General features: G+C 55.3%; 1 pseudogene; it reads left to right on the forward strand.

Annotated features, from left to right (window-relative positions):
• Positions 1–1,023: 1,023 nt before the first annotated feature.
• On the forward strand, positions 1,024–6,690 carry LOC125507506 (GDSL esterase/lipase At5g08460-like; annotated as a pseudogene).
• The last annotated feature ends 12,138 nt before the right edge of the window (positions 6,691–18,828 follow it).

Consider the following 18,828-nt stretch of genomic DNA (forward strand, 5'->3'; position numbering starts at 1 on the left):
ATTCCTTGGCGAAAAGCTGGTGTTCGCGGAGCAGTTGCAACGTGAGCCGCAGGTGCTTCTCATGTTCCTGCAAGTCCGTGCTAAAGACAAGAATATCATTGAGAAATATGATGATAAACTTACGAACGTATCGTCCGAAGACAGTGTTCATGAGGCACTGAAAAGTTGCAGGGGCGTTGCACAGACCAAATGACATCACTCTGAAGTGATAGTGCCTGTGATGAGTTTTGAAAGCGGTCTTCTCTTCATCCTCCTCGCGCATACGGATCTGATGATATCCAGCACGTAGATCGATCTTGGAGAAATAGGTGGCACCGGCCAGTTCGTCCAACAGCTCATCCACGACCGGCAGAGGAAATTTGTTTTTGACAGTTGTAGTATTCAGTCGTCTGAAATCAACACAAAATCTCCAGCTACCGTCTTTTTTTCTTAACCAATAGAACCAGTGCAGCGTAGGGGCTCATGATGTGCGCAATGACGCCAGTTTTTAGCATGTCCCGCACCTGCTTCTCAATCTCGTCCTTCTGAGCAGGTGAGTAGCGATAGGACGAGATTGCCTAGAAGGCACCGACTTTGTATTGATAGGAACAGTGCCTGGTTCAAGGTGAATACCATGGTCATACTGTCGACGAGGCGGTAACATGGTGGGTTCGGCAAACACATCCTTGTATTCAGACATCACTTTCTGAATATTTGATAGAATTGGTTCCGGGACTGCTCTGATACCACTGTAATGCCCAGACGGATCCCGATCTAGAATTGGGGATGAGGGAGGAGAGAGCAGAATAGGTGAGAGGCTTGAAGAAGGGGGAAAGGAGGACTCGATCAATACTCGCTGCCTCATACGTCTTGTGAGCCGTACATATATAGTTGCCCCACTGGGCCACCCTTACAAGGCTGCGACCCAATCACAAACCCACACGCACTCAACCCAAGCTCAACATTGAGTTGCAGGTTTAGATAACTGAAGTGCACTTGTTAGTCCGCTGCAGGTGCATTAGCAGCATCTGCAGGCGTGATACAATGATGGGTGCCAGTGTAGTCGCTTGTTGCTCCTTGTTCATCATGGCTTTGATGGCGGCCGCAGCAGCCCCAGGTTTCGTGCCGGCATTGTACGTGTTCGGCGACTCGCTAGCGGATGTAGGGAACAACAACCATATGCTAACACTGATCAAGGCGGACTTCACGCACAACGGCATGGACTACCCGGGGAGGAAGGCCACCGGCCGCTTCAGCAACGGCAAGAACTCAGCCAACTTCCTCGGTGCGTTACCTACTCATTCTTCACTTAAACAGTCGAATACCATTCTTCCCTTGCCAGCTGCCTGCATTCTCATCTTGCAATTATAGTGAAGCTCGATCTCTCAATCAACGAGTACTCATGATCTTTTTGAGAAATAGTTATTCATGATATTCTGCAAAGCAAACAAGAGAAAAGAATAATTGAAATCGACATTGATCCCAGCTATCTTGCATTCACGCGCGGGCAAGTTTTTTGTCAATTTTATTACGAGGTCCCTATTACTCACTCCCAATTATATTTGACTTGAAAACTCCCAATTTGTCTCATGTTGATGTATCATAATCTAGTTATGATGTAGAACTAGAGATATTGATCGTAGCATATAGTATTTGTTTAGAAAAAAAGAAAATACTTGTATCATATCATGATAGACAGTATCATAACAAATGAAGTACTACCACGAGTCATTTAAAATAATAAATGGAATCATCTAAGAGCAACTTCAACGGATCGACCCAAACGGACGACGATTTTGTTCGCTTTTTGTCCGTTTGGGCTGGCCAGGCGGACACGGACGTTCGCTTCCGCGTTTGGGTCGGCTCATGCGCCAATCGCTGGTCCGATCCATTTTGACGGCGCCGACAAAAAAATTGTGCATTCATATTTAAAATAAAAATAACTTAATTAAACATTAAAGCACTTATATCATATCGTGATAGACAGTATCATAACAAATGAAGTATTACCACGAGTCATTTAAAATAATAAATGGAATCATCTAAGAGCAACTTCAACGGGTCGACCCAAACAGACGACGATTTTGTCCGCTTTTTGTCCGTTTGGGTCAGCCAGGCGGACACGGACGTTCGCTTCCGCGTTTGGGTCGGCTCATGCGCCCATCGCTGGTCCGACCCATTTTGACGGCGCCGACAAAAAAATTGTGCATGCATATTTAAAATAAAAACAACTTAATTAAACATAAAAGCCGGCCAGGAAGGCCGGCGAGAGTCCACGCGTCCATATTAGCATTAAATAAAACTAAAAAAACTAAACTACGAGGTGGCGCGCTGCCCAAGGCGGCGTCGTCCTCAGGGTCGGTGAGGTCGATGAGCGTCGGTGCAGGGCCGGCCCAGGGGAACGTCGTGTTCCAGGCGGCGGCGATGTAGACCGCGAACAGCTGTTCCGGCGCGGGCCGGGCCAGCGCGGGGGGCTGTGCGGCCGCCTGTGTAGCCGCTGCCTGGCGCACCTCCTCCTCAGCCTCGCGCGCCTCCTCCTCCTCGAGGTCGCGCTCGAGCATCTCCTCGTACTCGCCGCGACAGCACTCCTCGGCCAGCCGGCGCCCGTGCCACATCTCGAGGTACGCCTGCTCTTGCGCTGGGGTCGCCCCCAGCCAAACCGGGGGCGCGGACACCCACTCGCGCAGCACTCTCGTCCAGGAGTAGCGCTCGATGGGCTCCGGCTCGGGCTCCGGGTCGGCCTTGATGATGCGTCGGGGAGGGGACGGCGGGGCCACCGACGGCACCACGCAATCGCCGGCCGCGGAGAGGGCAAGGGCCTGCGCCATGGCCGCCTCGTACCGAGCCTCCTCTTTCTCCACCGCCTCCACCCTGTGCCGCTCGTCCTGCTCACTCTCGCGGTAGACCGTCGCAAGGGTCGCCTGGTAGGCGTCCTCCGCCTCCTGGTCCTCGCGGACGACTAGCGGGGGCAGCGGCATGCTGCGGTCTACCTCGCGCACGCCGCGTCGCCTCGCCTCCTCGTGCTCGAAGGCGAGCCACCTCTTCCAGTTCGGCGAGTCTGTGGCGCAGGCGGCTTCGCGGTGCTGCTCCGACATCAGCAGTGCCCGCCGGCCCCGCACCTCCTCCACGTGCGCCCTAGTCGACCGCGGCGCCGTCGGCACTGGGATCCTATCTGGATCCAGATGCGAGTCATGCGGCAGTGTCACGTCGGGGTACGGCAAAGGCTGGCGGTGCTGCCAGTGCCACTCTGCCTGGTGCACTCGCACGTTCACACGCACCCTCTGTTGGCGTGCCGGCGTCGGGCGAGGCGGTAGGACCTCGGAGGGGAAAGGGACGACGGGGGCCTTGCCCTTGGCCTTGCTGCTGCTGCTGCCGGCGCCGGAGAAGAGCCCAATTTTGGCTTCGCTAGGGTTTGCCGGCAACGGGGGAGCGAGCTTGCCTAGATGTGGACGACAAGTTTGGATGAGGACGGCCCCGCCGCACGATCGGCTTAAAAAAGGACGACCGTCGTCGCTGACGCGTGGACCCGTGGTCATAAATTAAGCTGACCGCATGGACAACAGGTAGTTGGACGGCCGCCAGATGAGGACGCCGCGGACAGCGAGAAGGCGCGCGTGGTGTCCATTCGACGTCCGCGCCGACGCATTTGGGGCGCAAATTTGGGCCGCAAATGCATCGACGCAGACGCGAAACGGATGTGATTTGGGTTTGGCTCGGCGCGTTGGGCCACCACTTTTGCCCACGCCGACCCAAACAGACGCGGACGAACGAAATGGGTGGTCTCATTAGAGTTGCTCTAAGAGTACCAACTTGAGTTTGGTGGTATTATGATAGCGTATGAAAAGTAGTGTATGATACTCCATGCTGTAACTTTCATTACAGGCCCAACTTTGGTGACTTCCATTATGTATCTATAGTCATGTAGTACTCCCTCCGTTTCTAAATGTAAGTCTTTTAGAGATTCTACTAAAAACTACATATCAATGTATATAGAAATATTTTAGAGTATAGATTCATTTATTTTGCTCTGTATGTAGTCTATAATAGAACCTCTAAAAAGACTTATATTTAAGAACGGAGGGAGTATATGAATATGGAATTCTTCCCTGGCATATATGCATGCAGCCGACAAGTTCGGGCTAGCGACCTCCCCACCGTACCTGGCCTTGTCCTCGAGCAGCAATGCCAACTATGTGAACTGGCCTTGTCCCCATCGTACCTGGCCTTGTCTTCGATCTGGCAATGCACTGTGACCAAGGATGTATGGCGATCGGCAAGCCACTGGAAAGGATGTGCTGCCCTGGATCCTTCTTTGTGGGCAGTCCACAACGACTCCACATTCTACTGGGAAGCGATCGTGGCGGCCACAACACCCGAGAACATCAAGGGCACCAAATCGCTACTGATTCTCATTGCCTGAGAGCTGTGGCTTGAGAGGAACAATCGGATTTTCAAAAAGAAGAGCGAGAGCACGGCAATGATCATCCAAAATATCCGCCGATCCGTTGAAGCCTGGAGGCTTGCAGAAGCGACCTACTTCATGTCTCCCTTCGGGGACCCGCCGTGAAATGTAACCCAGAATTGTCTCCTATATAGCCTATAATCTCTTAACTTTGCTTTTTTTCATCTTTATGACTGCTCTCGCAGCCGTGTAATTATCTCTCCCTTCCTATCATAATAAAAAAACCAGCCATTGCTGGGCGCTTTAAAAACTATGTGAATGGCGACAACTTCGCTTCCGATGGCGCAGGAGTCTCCATCGCCACAAACGAGAACAAGTGCATCACCCTCGACAAGCAAATCGAGCACTACTCAGGCGTGTACTCCTCTCTCTCTCTCGCAGCCTCGGGCAGGCCCAGGCTGCGAGCCACCTTGCCAGGTCCATCTTTGCCATCACCATCGGCAGCAATGACATCATCCACTATGCCAAGGCCAACCCCGTCGCCACATCCTCCCAGCAACAGCGGTACGTTAATGCGCTCTTGCAGACCCTCTCGGACCAGCTGGCCATCCTCTACAACCACGGCGCGCGCAAGATGTTTTTTTTTTCGAAACGGAGACAAAAATTGCCTCATCTATTAATTAAGCAGAAGAGAATTGCCTAATTAATTATGAAAAACCGGGCGAAAACCGGAACAACAAGGGCCAAGCACACCCCAAAGACTAACACACAGGGCAAAGCCCACCCACGACCAACTCCGATGACAACCACGTCGCCCACACGACACGAGGTCCATGCCCTCGAAGCTGCAAATCTCTCGAGGCCGCCGCCTCGACATCCACTGCTCCGTTGCGCCCTACGCACTCAACCAACACCGCCTTCCGGGGCCGCCGCCCCGACATGCCACCGCTCACTCTCGAGCAGCAACGTCGCACGATACAGCAGCCCGCAGCCCACACTGCTCAGGACAACCGCACGCAGACCACGAATGCCGCACCACATCTGGGGCCACCGCTCACCCTCGAGCAACAACGCCGCACGATACAGCAGTCCGCAGCCCGCACTGCTCAGGACAACCACACGCAGACCACGAACGCCGCACCACATCCGAGGCCGCCGCCCCGACATGCCGTCCAACCGCCCTCGCTGGGACGCGTCGACCGAGCCGACAACCTTGCCGCCCACGCAGCTCAAGGTCCTCACCCAAGCCATGCCGACAAACAGCCCTACCTCCTGGGGCCACCGTCGCACCGCTGCCCGAGGCCGCCGCCTTGGCTCTCAACTAAAGATCCCGGAGCCGCCGCCCCGGCATACACCGCCCATGAAAACGGAAGAGCCCGCACAACATCCAAAGGCTGACCCTCCAAAGCGACGCCTTCAAGAAGGTTACGACGTAAAACGCCGCCGCCGCCCACTCCAAAAGGCTGAAGTTTAGATTCTCACCCGAAGAGTCCAAGCACATGGAAGGAGAGGAAGAAACTCTACGACGACGCCTCCAAAAAGGTCACGACACCCGCAGGCACCGACGTCGTCAAAAGCTTTCGCCCAAGTCCCTCATCTCCTAACAGTGAGCCTGCAAATCTGGACACCATGGATACCCAGACCACCGGAGCCAAGCCTGCTGTGAAGATCACCTCCCGTCGTCAGCCGCCAGAGCCCCCCGCGACGACCCGCTGCAGCACCTCATGCGACAGAGAGACGCCGCGTTTGCCGGGGTCAGATCCGCGGGCATCGCCCCGAATCCATCGTCCCCAGCCGCCGCAGCAGCCCATGCCGATGCAGCCATCGCTCCGGGGCCGCCGCCCTAGCATCCTTGCCTCGCCTCAAATCCGCGCTGACCGCCCATCGAAGCAGCAGGAGCACGCCACCCAGGCGGGCACCACGCACACCGTCGCATCCACTGGAGACCGGATCCGTCACGCCCGCACCTCCACGCACCACGGGCCTCCGAGCCACGCCGACGGCGCTGCCCGGGCCCTCCGCGCGCCCGTGCCGTGCACCTCCACAGATCTGCAGCAGCTTCATCCCAGGATCCTCGCGACGCCAGATCGACGCCAGCTCCACCAACGATCTGCTGCAGCCTGGGAGACTTCAACACCGAGAGCGCCTGCACCCCGCTCAGCAGCTATTGTGCCAATCGTTCTGATCACATGTTCTGGGACTTCTACCACCCCACGGAGGCCACCACGCAGATGCTTACCGCCACTGCCTTCGACGGGTCTGCGCCCTTCATCTTCCCAACCAACGTAAGGCAGCTCAGCGCTATATAGAGTTGTATGTATACTACTTGGCATTATTATTCATTAGTTGCGTAAACAACTTAGAATTATCAGAGGTGTAATATACTCCAATTTTTTTGATATTCCATGTTCCAACTCGAGCACTTCGTTGGTTGTCAACAATTTTTCCTTTGACTACCAAGCAAATCCACAAAATTGGTGCACCGAATAGTTTGTTTTACAAAAAAAAAATTCAAGCGAGTCCGGTCCAAGGTGTTAGACTATTACTTGCCTCTCAAGTTATATAGTCCTAGTTGTATTGTAATAGGTCTAGTTGGCTTGTAATCTCTTATATATACTGCTGTATGCGGCTGCAATAATCAATCAACAATAGTTCTATTCAATCGTACATGGTATCTTAGGGTTTCTGGTCCTAGAGTAAGGCTCCGCCGCCCAACCCACCACCGCTGCCACCGCCCGGCTACTTCGAGCGCCGGGCCGCTACCCTCGCCCACGCCGCCGCCGCGGCTTCCTCCTCCTCTGCCCTAGTTCTACCACCACCACCACCCATGCCTCCGGTGCTCTCCTTCACCGATACAATCTCCGATATTAGTCCATATATCCCCATTACCCTCGATCTCACCTCCCACAACTATTACCATTGGCGCCACCTCTTCGAAGTTCACCTCGGGCGCTGCAATCTTCGCTCCCACGTCGACGCCACCGCCGTGCCGCAATCCCATGATCCCCAATGGGTCAAGGACGACCTCGCTATCATCCAATGGATCTACATGCGCGTCTCCATCGAGATCTTCAATCTCGTCTTCCGGGAAGCCGCCACCGTCGCCGGTCTCTGGGCGGCCCTTCAGCAGTTGTTCCAAGACAACGTCGATGCTCGCACCAATCTACTCCACACCGAGCTCAGGAATACGGTGCAAGGCGACTCCTCCCTCAGTGTCTATTGCCAACGCCTCAGGTCCATCGCCGACGAACTACGTGAACTTGGTGATCCCGTTGAAGACCGTCAGCTTATCAACATCCTCCTCATCGGGCTCAATGAACAGTTCGACAAGCAGGCTTCTTTCATACCCATGATGCGACCCCAGCCAACCTTTCCCGAGGTGCGCTCCATCCTCCAGTGGGCCGACTGTGCTCAAACCAACAAGGACACTCGCCCTCAGCTCTTCGCCGCCGTTCCGCGTGGTTCGGCACCCGCGGCGCCCCCTTCACCAGCGGTGCCTTCTTCCTCAACCGCGGTCGCTCCACCGCCAGGCTGGCGTCCTAGCCCTAATTATCACAGCAAGAACCCCGTCTACCGACCGCCTACGACGCGCTCGGTGCCCACTCCTTCACCGTCGCCGGCCCCAAGTGCGCCACCAGCAGCTACGCCTTGGCGTCCTCCACATGATCCCTGGACGGGGCTCGTCCAAGCTTGGCCCATGCCATGGTCCTCTCTAGCTCCCCTCGGCGCTCCACCGGCTTACACCAGTGCCTGGCAGCCTGGCATGCGGCCCCATACTGGTGCCCCAGGTCTCCTCACGCCTCGCCCGCCGACTCATGCCTACCATGATGCTCCATCATATGGCGCTCCCTACTATGCTGACGGCGGCCACTACTACACCCCACAGTCGGCCCTGCTGCCATCGTCGTCGTACCAGCCGGCCCTGCTGCCATCGCCTCCATCGTCGGCTCTACTGCCCTCGCCGCCGTACCAGCCGGCCCTGCTGCCTACACCGACATCTGCTACACCACCAAGCTGGGACCAAGCCGCCTTCATCCAGGCCATGAACAATTTTGCCTCCCAAGGCAACACAGGTACGGATTGGATTTTCGATTCCGGTGCTTCTAGTCATATGTCTGCATCTAGTACGTTTCTCTCCTCTTGCACTTCACCACTTTTTAAATCCATGACCCTCGGTGATGGTTCTTCTATACCCATCTATTGTTTTGGTCAGGCTCAACTTCCTTCCACCACCAAAACTCTTCTTCTTCATGATGTACTTGTTGCTCCTGCCCTTATCAAAAATTTAATCTCTGTTCGTCAATTCACATGTGATAATCTTGTTTCTGTCGAATTTGACCCCTTTGGCTTATCTGTGAAGGATTATCAGACCAAGGTCGAGATCACGCGGTTCAATAGCTCCAGTGACTTATACTCTCTCAATGGTGTTCCTGCCGTTGCCTCTCCAACCTCCATGATGGCATCTACTGATCTCTGGCATCGGCGTCTAGGGCATCCCAACCCTGCAGTTTTAGCATCTGTTCTTAGTGAATTTACTATACCTTGTAATAGAGATTCTCACGATTCCTCCGTTTGTGAGTCATGCCAATTAGGCAAGCAGGTGCGTCTTCCTTTTAGTTCGTCTAGCTCTTCAAGAACTTATCCCTTTGAATTAATACATTGTTATCTCTGGACATCGCCCATTGCTAGTGTCTCTGGTTTTAACTACTATCTTGTTATATTAGATGATTTTACACACTTTGTCCGGACCTTTCCTCTCCGCAACAAATCCGATGTTCACGTTCTCTTTCTCAATTTTCAGCGATACGTCTCTGTGCACTTCTTCCTCCCTATTCGTTTCATACAATGTGATAATGGTCGTGAATTTGATAATGTTAAAAATAGTACCTTCTTTCTTAACCATGGCATTCTTCTTCGTTTTTCTTGTCCCTACATGATAACCCACAAGTATAGGGGATCGCAACAGTTTTCGAGGGTAGAGTATTCAACCCAAATTTATTGATTCGACACAAGGGGGAGCCAAATAATATTCTCAAGTATTAGCAGCTGAGTTGTCAATTCAACCACACCTGGAAACTTAATATCTGCAGCAAAGTATTTAGTAGCAAAGTAATATGATAGTAGTGGTAACGGTAGCAAAAGTAATATTTTTGGGTTTTGTAGTGATTGTAACAATAGGAACGGAAAAGTAAATAAGCGAAGAACAATATATGAAAAGCTCGTAGGCAATGGATCGGTGATGAAGAATTATGTCGGATGCGATTATTCATGCAACAGTTATAACATATGGTGACACAGAACTAGCTCCAATTCATCAATGTATTGTAGGCACGTATTCCGAATATAGTCATACGTGCTTATGGAAAAGAACTTGCATGACATCTTTTGTCCTACCCTCTCGTGGCAGCGGGGTCCTATTGGAAACTAAGGGATATTAATGCCTCCTTTTAATAGAGTACCGGACCAAAGCATTAACACATAGTGAATACATGAACTCCTCAAACTACGGTCATCACCGGGAGTGGTCCCGATTATTGTCACTTCGGGGCTGCCGGATCATAACACATAGTAGGTGACTATAGACTCGCAAGATAGGATCAAGAACTCACATATATTCATGAAAACATAATAGGTTCAGATCTGAAATCATGGCACTCGGGCCCTAGTGACAAGCATTAAGCATAGCAAAGTCATAGCAACATCAATCTCAGAACATAGTGGATACTAGGGATCAAACCCTAACAAAACTAACTCGATTACATGATAAATCTCATCCAACCCATCACCGTCCAGCAAGCCTACGATGGAATTACTCACGCACGGCGGTGAGCATCATGAAATTGGTGATGGAGGAAGATTGATGATGACGATGGCGACGGATTCCCCTCTCCGGAGCCCCGAACAGACTCCAGATCAGCCCTCCCGAAAGAGTTTAGGGCTTGGCAGCGGCTCTATATCGTAAAACGCAATGAATCGTTCTCTATGATTTTTTTCTCCCCAAACATGAATATATGGAGTTGGAGTTGAGGTCGGTGGAGCGTCAGGGGGGCCACGAGGCAGGGGGCGCACCCAGGGGGGTAGGCGCGCCCCCACCCTCATGGACAGGGTGTGGCCCCCCTGACGTGGATCTTTCTTTTAGTATTTTTTATATATTCCAAAAATAATCTCCGTTGATTTTCAGGTCATTCTGAGAACTTTTATTTCTGCACAACAATAACACCATGGCAATTCTGCTGAAAACAGCGTCAGTACGGGTTAGTTCCATTCAAATCATGCAAGTTAGAGTCCAAAACAAGGGCAAAAGTGTTTGGAAAGTAGATACGACGGAGACATATCAACTCCCCCAAGCTTAAACCCTTGCTTGTCCTCAAGCAAATAAGTTGAAAGTGATAAAGAAAACTTTTACAAACTATGTTTGCTCTTGTTGTTGTAAACATGTAAAGCCAGCATTCAAGTTTTCAGTAAAGATTATGAACTAACCACATTCGCAATAACATTTAGGTCTCATGTTTACTCATATCAATGGCATAATCAACTAGCGAGCAATAATAATAAATTTCGGATGACAACACTTTCTCAAAATAATCATAATATGATATAATAAGATGGTATCTCGCTATCCCTTTATGAGAACGCAAAACATAAATGCAGAGCACCTTTAAAGATCAAGGACTGACTAGACATTTGTCGGGGGTTGGGTGCGACATATGCCAATGGATGGCTTATCATGATGGGGGCGAGTAGAACGTCGCCGGTGCCTGGAAACGGGATGAGGCGTAGACACGAACACCGGCGGACCTTACCCAGGTTCGGGGCTCTCCTAGGAGATAACACCCCTAGTCCTGCTCTATGGGGTCTCCACATGATCACTAAGGCAAAAGTGAGTACAATTGTGCTCCTCGAGCTGTATCTGTGGACTCATGGAGACTAGGCCAGCTCTTCCCCTTCTCTAAGGTCAGGTCTAGTTCTAATGGACCGGAACCCTTTGCATGGGTGCCCTGGGGGGCTTATATAGGCCTACCCCCAGGGGTATAATGGTAAACCGACTGGGCACAGGGCCCAGCCGTCAGTCTCTTCTCCTGCCGGCCTCTATGCCGACTGCTGGGGCACGCCGGCTGGTGGGCCCCGCCGACTGGCCTGGTACGGAGCCGACAGGCCGTACCCGCCGCTTGCGGGTCTTGCCGGCTGCTGATTACTGTAGCCGTGCCTCTAATGACGCAGGCTTGGTCATGGGGTCATGGTTACAACCTTGCTACCTGGCGGGCGATTACTGTAGCCACTCCCCGTCTCGTCTGGTTAATGGCGTGTGGGACCCGTGGGAGGGGTAGGCTGACTTTCGGGGGCCGGCTCCCTTCAGGTCCGACTGGCGGCGCTCTTGCTGTCTTCTGGACTCTCTCTGATCGGTAGGGCCCATCATCCGTGGACCGTACCTACAGGCCGTCGTGGGTGCAGGACTCTGCCCGCTGTTGCTGATGTCAGGGATGGCAAGGCAACGGTGCTTTACCGGACGGAGATCTCCACTGGTACGGCGCACTGTGGCCTAGCCATCCCATGAAAAGGGGAGGGAGTCGGCTTTACTATTTTCACTCCCGTCCCATCCCCCTTATGAGGGCATGGGCTTTGTTGGTGTCGCGGGCCGACTCCCCGTGGCCGGCTTCTCTGGGAGCCGCTAGGCGGGAGTCGGCTCGTCTTGACCTCGCCTCCAGGACTCGGCCGCATGCGGGCAGTCGGTTGTTCCTTTAGCCAACCTCTGGAAGGCGGCTTTCCATCCTGGTGTCTTGAGGGGCGCAGTCAGCCCCGATGTCTTGAAAGGTTCTGGGCCTCGGGTTAGCCTACCCGTGGCCCATTACTCCGACAGTAGTCCCCAAAGCTGGTGAGGCGCCGTGGATGATCAGCCGAGGAGCCTCAGCAGTTTCTTTCTCTGAGTGCTTGAGGTGAGACCTCGTTTGACTTCTGCCCGGCCGACTGGTAGGAGTCGGAGTCGCCTGACTTTGACTTGTCCAAAAATCCTTTCGAATCCCCCAGCGGGAACTCAGTAGCGTGTGAGCTAAGCTTCCTGACCGCCACCCACTCCGTGCCCACCATGTGGCAACCAGTGGCCGGGCCAGCCCGCCTACCCATCTGCGAGATGGGACATGTCTACAGGCGGGGCCCGCCACTACCACGCTTCGGCGCGCGAGCGGATCTGCTGCAGCCGTGGGGGGCGGTTGAGGTTCTCACGGAATTACCGCGCGCAGTAACTTTGCGCGATAAACGTGGGGGGCGTGGAGTACTGGGCGCAGTAAATCCCACAACTGCCCCCTCGGCTTCGCAGCTCACTGGGCTATAAGTAGGGGGAGGAGGGGAGATGGCGGAGCTCGCGCGTCCCACCTCCCTATTGCTTCTTCTTCTTCTCTCTCTCTCTCCGCCGCACCTCAAGCTACGTCGAGCGCTGCGGCAGTCTGCTCACGATGAGCTCTTCCTCCGCCGTCACGCCCCCTACGACGCATTCCGGCACCTGGGATGGTTCGGAGGTTCACGACGACCACGTCGATTTCCTCGGCAAGACGCGTCGGTTGCCCGGCGAGGACCTCGTTCGGGTTCGTCTCGCGCCGAGGGACGAAATCTCGCCGGCGCCGCAGGAGGACGAGCGGGTCGTCTTCCGCTCACATTGCTTGCGCGGCCTGGGCCTGCCGGTGAGCAACTTCTTCCGATCCTTCCTTGAGTTCTACGGACTCCAGCCGCACCACCTCACCCCCAACACGGTGGTGCTGTTGTCCGCCTTCGTCACCCTGTGCGAGGGCTTTATCGGTGTTCTCCCCACCCTGGAGCTCTGAGGGGAGTTCTTCTACTCCAAACTCGGCACCCAAGCCGCGGGCGTGCCGGCTCAGTGCGGCGTGTTCATCGGCATGCGGAGGTCGGGGGCCGACAACCCGTTTCCCTCCATCAAGCTGATCAAGTCGGTGAAGATGTGGCAGTGGCCGTACTTCTACGTGAAGAACGTCTCCGCGGAGGGTGACTGGATCAACCTGCCGGCCTACGTAGCCGGCCCGCCGGCTGGCAGGCAGCCCAACTGGTCGCACCGGGCCCGGACGTTGACGCCTGCGGGAGCCGGCGCCATTGCGCGGCTTCGAGTACTGGCGCAGTCGGAGGGCCTGACCGGGCCGGACTTGCTGGCCGCCTTTGTGGCGCGCCGAGTGCTGCCCCTCCAAAGTCGCCCCCACATGATCTGCCAGATGAGCGGGCACCGAGACCCGAGCCGAATGTGCACCAAGGAGATGCCTCACGAGGAGGTAGCCTACATGGTGAACTACCTTGCGAGCTACGACCTCAACGAAGAGTGGCAGTTCGGCAAGGAGCCGTATTCACGTGCCGCCCCTCCGCCTCTGGTGAGTCGTTTTCTTTTTCTCTTTCTCTCTGACTTCTTCGTTGCCGAGTCCATTTTGTCCGATCTGACCAGCCGGCTTTGGTCAGAACCCCCTCCTCCAGCCAGCAGTCGGCACCGCGGGGCCGAACCGTGAATTCCTCCCCGACCGGGCGGAGAGTGATGTTGACGACCCCGACCTGGGGGCGGCGGCCCTGGAGGACAACGCCGAGGGAGGAGGCGGCGCAGCGGGCGGCCCGAGACTTGGGGCCAGTCTCGAGGACTGGCCCGATGATGACGAGGAGGTCGTCCCACGCCACCAGCCAGGAGCCGGCCAGTCGGGCGCGGGCTCGTCAGCTCCGCCGGACGCACAAGGCGGTGACAAGAAGCGCAGGGCTGGGGCGAGCCTGTTTGGTAGCCGGCCGAAGAAGCCCAAGGGCTCAGCCGCGGCGACCAAGCGGGACGAGGCGGCCGCAAAGGCCAACCGCTTTCGCAAGGTGGTGAAGACGCCGCAGCTTATTTCAGCGTAAGCACCACCTCTCTTCGTACCTTCGTATTCCTTTATTGAGTCTGTCTGAAATTTCTTTACTTTATTTTCCGGCTTTAGGGCCCCTCTCTCTCTTGAGAAGTCGGCCGCTGGCTCCGTCATGAAGTCGGCGGAGACCTCCTCCACTACCCGGCGGGTTGACCCTGCCGCCGACCTCCGGGAGGCGACGGAGCGGAATGCGCGGGAGGCGCGTGAGGAGAGGGAAGCCGCCCTTCTGAAGAAGGCGGAAGCCGACAAGGCGGAGGCCGCCGCCCTAAAGAAGCTGGCAGAGGCCGAGGCCGCCGATGCGGAGAAGAAGCATGCAGAGGAAGCCGGCGACGAGAACCCGGTCATGGAGAGGGACGCCGACGTCACCGCTACGCCGGAGGTCATTGCGCCGCCACCGCCATCCTCCGGAGGCACGCCAGGCGGACAACCGGCGGATCCGCCAGTGCCGCCAACCGGAGGCGCGGCGGCGATGGGCCTGGCCCTCAAGGTCAGTACGCCGACGCGCCGCCGTCTCGCGAAGGCGGCCTCAGCGCCGCGTCCTCTGGAGACCGGCGCTGCGAGCTCCTCGGTCCCGGACACCGAGGTGTCGAGCGCCGCGCCCACCGGGTGGGTGCGGGGAGGCGGGACGGGCTCGTTGAACCGGGCGCTCTTGGACGTCCAAGCCAAGATCCGGACCGAGGGCGACGCCATCAAGGAGTGCACCAAGGCATACCTGGCGTCACGAACGGCCATCCGAGTACGCATCCTTTCTTTGCTTTGCTTCCTTGTTTTTTCTTTGTGGGGGCGCGCCAGCGCACCCACTGGGTGTAGTCCCCGAGTTTCGAGCCGGCTGCTGAGCAGGCGGCTCGGAACTCTAATCGGCGAGTTCCAAGTACCAACGCTTTTTTCTGAAATTTTGATGCAGGATTACCACAATCTTCGCGTGACCTCCTTCAACGCCAATGTTGAGGAGCTGGCCAAGCGGACCACCGACTTGTCGGATAGCCGGGGTGAGTTTTCTTCTTTCTCTGCGGGGGCGCGCTGGCGCACCCGCGGGTTGTAGTCCCCGAGATTCGGGCCGACTGCTGAGCAGTCGGACCGGATCTCCCCGGCGACCTTTATTCTTTGCTGACGACTGACATCCCTCCTCCTCCTTTTTCAGAGGCCAACGCCGCCCTTCAGCAGCAGCTGGGCGAAGTCAAAACCGCGTTGCGTGTCAGGGAGGAGGAGTGCGGCCGGTTGACGGAGGAGCGCGACCGGCTGGCTATGCAGCTGGCGGAGCAGAAGGAGCTGCTCCAGAGGGCCCAGAAGGAGGCGGAGGACAAGGAGACCTCCCTTCTCGCTAAATTTGCATCCGAGCGCTCCTCCTGGACCGACAAGGAGGCGACGTTGGTCTCCGGCTTCCAAGCAATCGAAGATTTTGTCGATGGTGAGCTTCCACTTGTTTCCTTTTCCGGGCTGCCGACTTGCTAGTTGTGTCGGCCTTAAATTTTTAACTTTGTTTCTTTGCTCTTCTTCCTTAGCGGACTTCTTCCCCGGCCATTCTGATGCCGCCAATCAAGCCATTGAAGCTGACCGCGAAGCACGGAGGGCGGACGGCGCACAGGTCGCCGCCGACGCCCCCCGAACTCTTAACGAGCAGATTCTAAGTATCGAGGCCCGTCTTCGGCCAACCCACCGGATGCTGCGCCGGCTTCAACGTGTCGGCGCCCAGGCGATTGCCGCCCTGTGGCCGAACATGCAGGCACCACGCACCCCCAGTCGGACTGCCGACTGGTTGGAGGTGGCAGCCGGCCGTCTTGAGGCCTGGAAGGGTTCTGCAGCCCGGGCTGGAGCCCGCCGGGCCTTGGAATTCGCCAAGGCGTGGTATCCTGGGCTGAGTTTAGCCCAGTTAGCCACGTTCCGGCTGGAAGCTCGGGCGGAGCTGGCAACGGTGGAGGACGATCTCGTCAGGCGCGCCGCATCGATCGCTGAGTACACCGACACCAGCATCTTCATCCCAGAGCGGGCTGAGAACGGCGAGGAAGCGCCGCCGGAGTGGTTCGGGCTGAACCCGGACGACGGCGAGGACTCTGCGGAGGTGACTGACTCCAATGGCAAAGAGGAAGGCGACGAGGAGGAACGAGACGAGGAGGAGGAGGCGCCAGAGGTCGAGGCAGACGGCCAGCCCCAGCCCGACCGCGCCTCTAGCAACGAGTCACGCTCAACTAAGCCAGCTGTCGCCAGGGGTGATCAGGCGGAGACCAACCAGCCGACTGCCCCGTCAACTGGCACCGCCGACCCCTCTGGTCCTCCAAGTCCGTCAATGGCTTCCTAGGCTGCCACTTTATCTTTATTTTACCTGCTTAGTAGTCTCAATGAACTTGTTATTTTGCACAATTCCACCCACTGGGTGTGGGTGTATCCTGAACTCCTATTTGATGATTCAGCCAAGGGCCTTTCTATGTAAATTTTTATCCGTGTTCTATCTCTTCTTGCTTATTGCTCTTTGGCTTTTTCCTTTGCCGCCTTCCCTTGGTTGCCGTTTGGCTAGTCGGACAGCCGCTCTACGGACTGCCGCTAGATCAAATACTTGGCTTCTTTGGGAGGTAAGTACTTAGCCATTTAGAGTTTTTAGCAAGTTAATTTAGAAAACGACGAGCCGGCTGCTCAAGAGTTGGTTGCAAAAGGCCGGAAACCGGCTTGAGCTATGTGCATGCTTTGATTCCTTAGCCATTTTTCATATGGACACCCATTCTACCTTACTCCTGCTTGCCAGTCAGTCGCTCTGCGATCTGCGGCTTCTAACAGGAGACGGCTTGAGTGCCACACACTACTTGTCCGGCTGCAGGAAGTCATTTCATAGCTCAAGACGGCAAGTCCCCGGGCCGACTAGTCGAACCCGGTGCCAAGTGGTAAAGAATAACATACTCATAGGCATAACTCTTTATCATATAGATAAAAGAAGGCAGTCCCGGAGATCTTCTAGAGGGGCCCGAAGTCTTCGTACTTTAATACAGGCAAAAGTGAGTACAATGGTGCTCCTCGAGCTGTATCTGTGGACAGGAGGAGACTAGGCGAGCTCTCCCCCTCCTCTAAGGCCAGGTCTAGTTCTAATGGATCGGAACCCTTTGCATGGGTGCCCTGGGGGGCTTATATAGGCCTACCCCCCAGGGGTACAATGGTAAACCGACTGGGCGCAGGGCCCAGCCGTCAGTCTCTTCTCCAGCCGGCCTCTATGCTGACTGCCGATTACTGTGGTCATGCCTCTAATGACGCAGGCTTGGTCATGGGGTCGTGGCTACATCCTTGCTACCTGGCGGGCGATTACTGTAGCCACTCCCCATCTCATCTGGTTAATGGCGTGTGGGACCCGTGGGAGGGGCAGGCCGACTTCCGGGGGCCGGCTCCCTTCGGGTCCGACTGGCGGCGCTCTTGTCGTCTTCTGGACTCTCGCTGACCGGTAGGGCCCATCATCCGTGGACCGTACCGACATGCCGTCGTGGGTGCAGGACTCTGCCCGCTGTTGCTGATGTCAGGGATGGCAAGGCAACAGTGCTTCGCCGGACGGAGATCTCCACTGGTACGGCGCACTGTGGCCTAGCCATCCCATGAAAAGGGGAGGGAGTGGGCTTTACTGTTGTCACTCCCGTCCCATCCCCCCTTATGATGGCATGGGCTTTGTTGGTGTCGCGGGCCGACTCCCCGTGGCCGGCTTCTCTGGGAGCCGCCAGGCGGGAGTCGGCCCGTCTTGACCTCGCCTCCAGGACTCGGCCGCATGCGGGCAGTCGGCTGTTCCTTTAGCCAGCCTATGGAAGGCGGCTTTCCATCTTGGTGTCTTGAGGGGCGCAGTCAGCCCCCATGTCTTGAAAGGTTCTGGGCCTCGGGTTAGCCTACCCGTGGCCCATTACTCCAACCACATTGTAATTCATGGTAAAAGAGATCCAGTCAAGTCATACTCAATGTAAACTAACAGTAATGGATGCAAATGACAGCGGTGCTCTCCAACTGGTGCTTTTTAATAAGAGGATGATGACTCAACATAAAAGTAAATAGATAGGCCCTTCGCAGAGGGAAGCAGGGATTTGTAGAGGTGCCAGAGCTCGGTTTTGAAATAGATATGAGTAATATTTTGAGCAAACAACCGAGAGATCTCGATATCTTCCATGCTACACACAGTATAGGCGGTTCCCAAACAGAATGGTAAAGTTTATACTCCCCCTCCACCAACAAGCATCAATCCATGGCTTGCTCGAAACAACGAGTGCCTCCAACTAACAAGAGTCTCGGGGGAGTTTTGTTTGCAGTTATTTTGATTTGATTTGCATAAAGCATGGGACTGGACATCCCGGTGACCAGCCATTTTCTCGTGAGTGAGGAGCGGAGTCCACTCCTCTTGAGGATAACCCGCCTAACATGGAAGATACAGACAACCCTAGTGGATACATGAGCTATTCGAGCATACAAAACATAATGTTTATTTGAAGGTTTAGAGTTTGTCACATACAAATTTACTTGAAACGGCAGGTAGATACCGTATATAGGTAGGTATGGTGGACTCATATGGAACAACTTTGGAGTTATGAAGTTGGATGCACAAGCAGTATTCCC

The sequence above is a fragment of the Triticum urartu genome, chromosome 5A, assembly GCF_056163025.1.
Source record: "Triticum urartu cultivar PI428250 chromosome 5A, HENAU_Tu73, whole genome shotgun sequence".
Classification (NCBI taxonomy): Eukaryota; Viridiplantae; Streptophyta; class Magnoliopsida; order Poales; family Poaceae; genus Triticum; species Triticum urartu.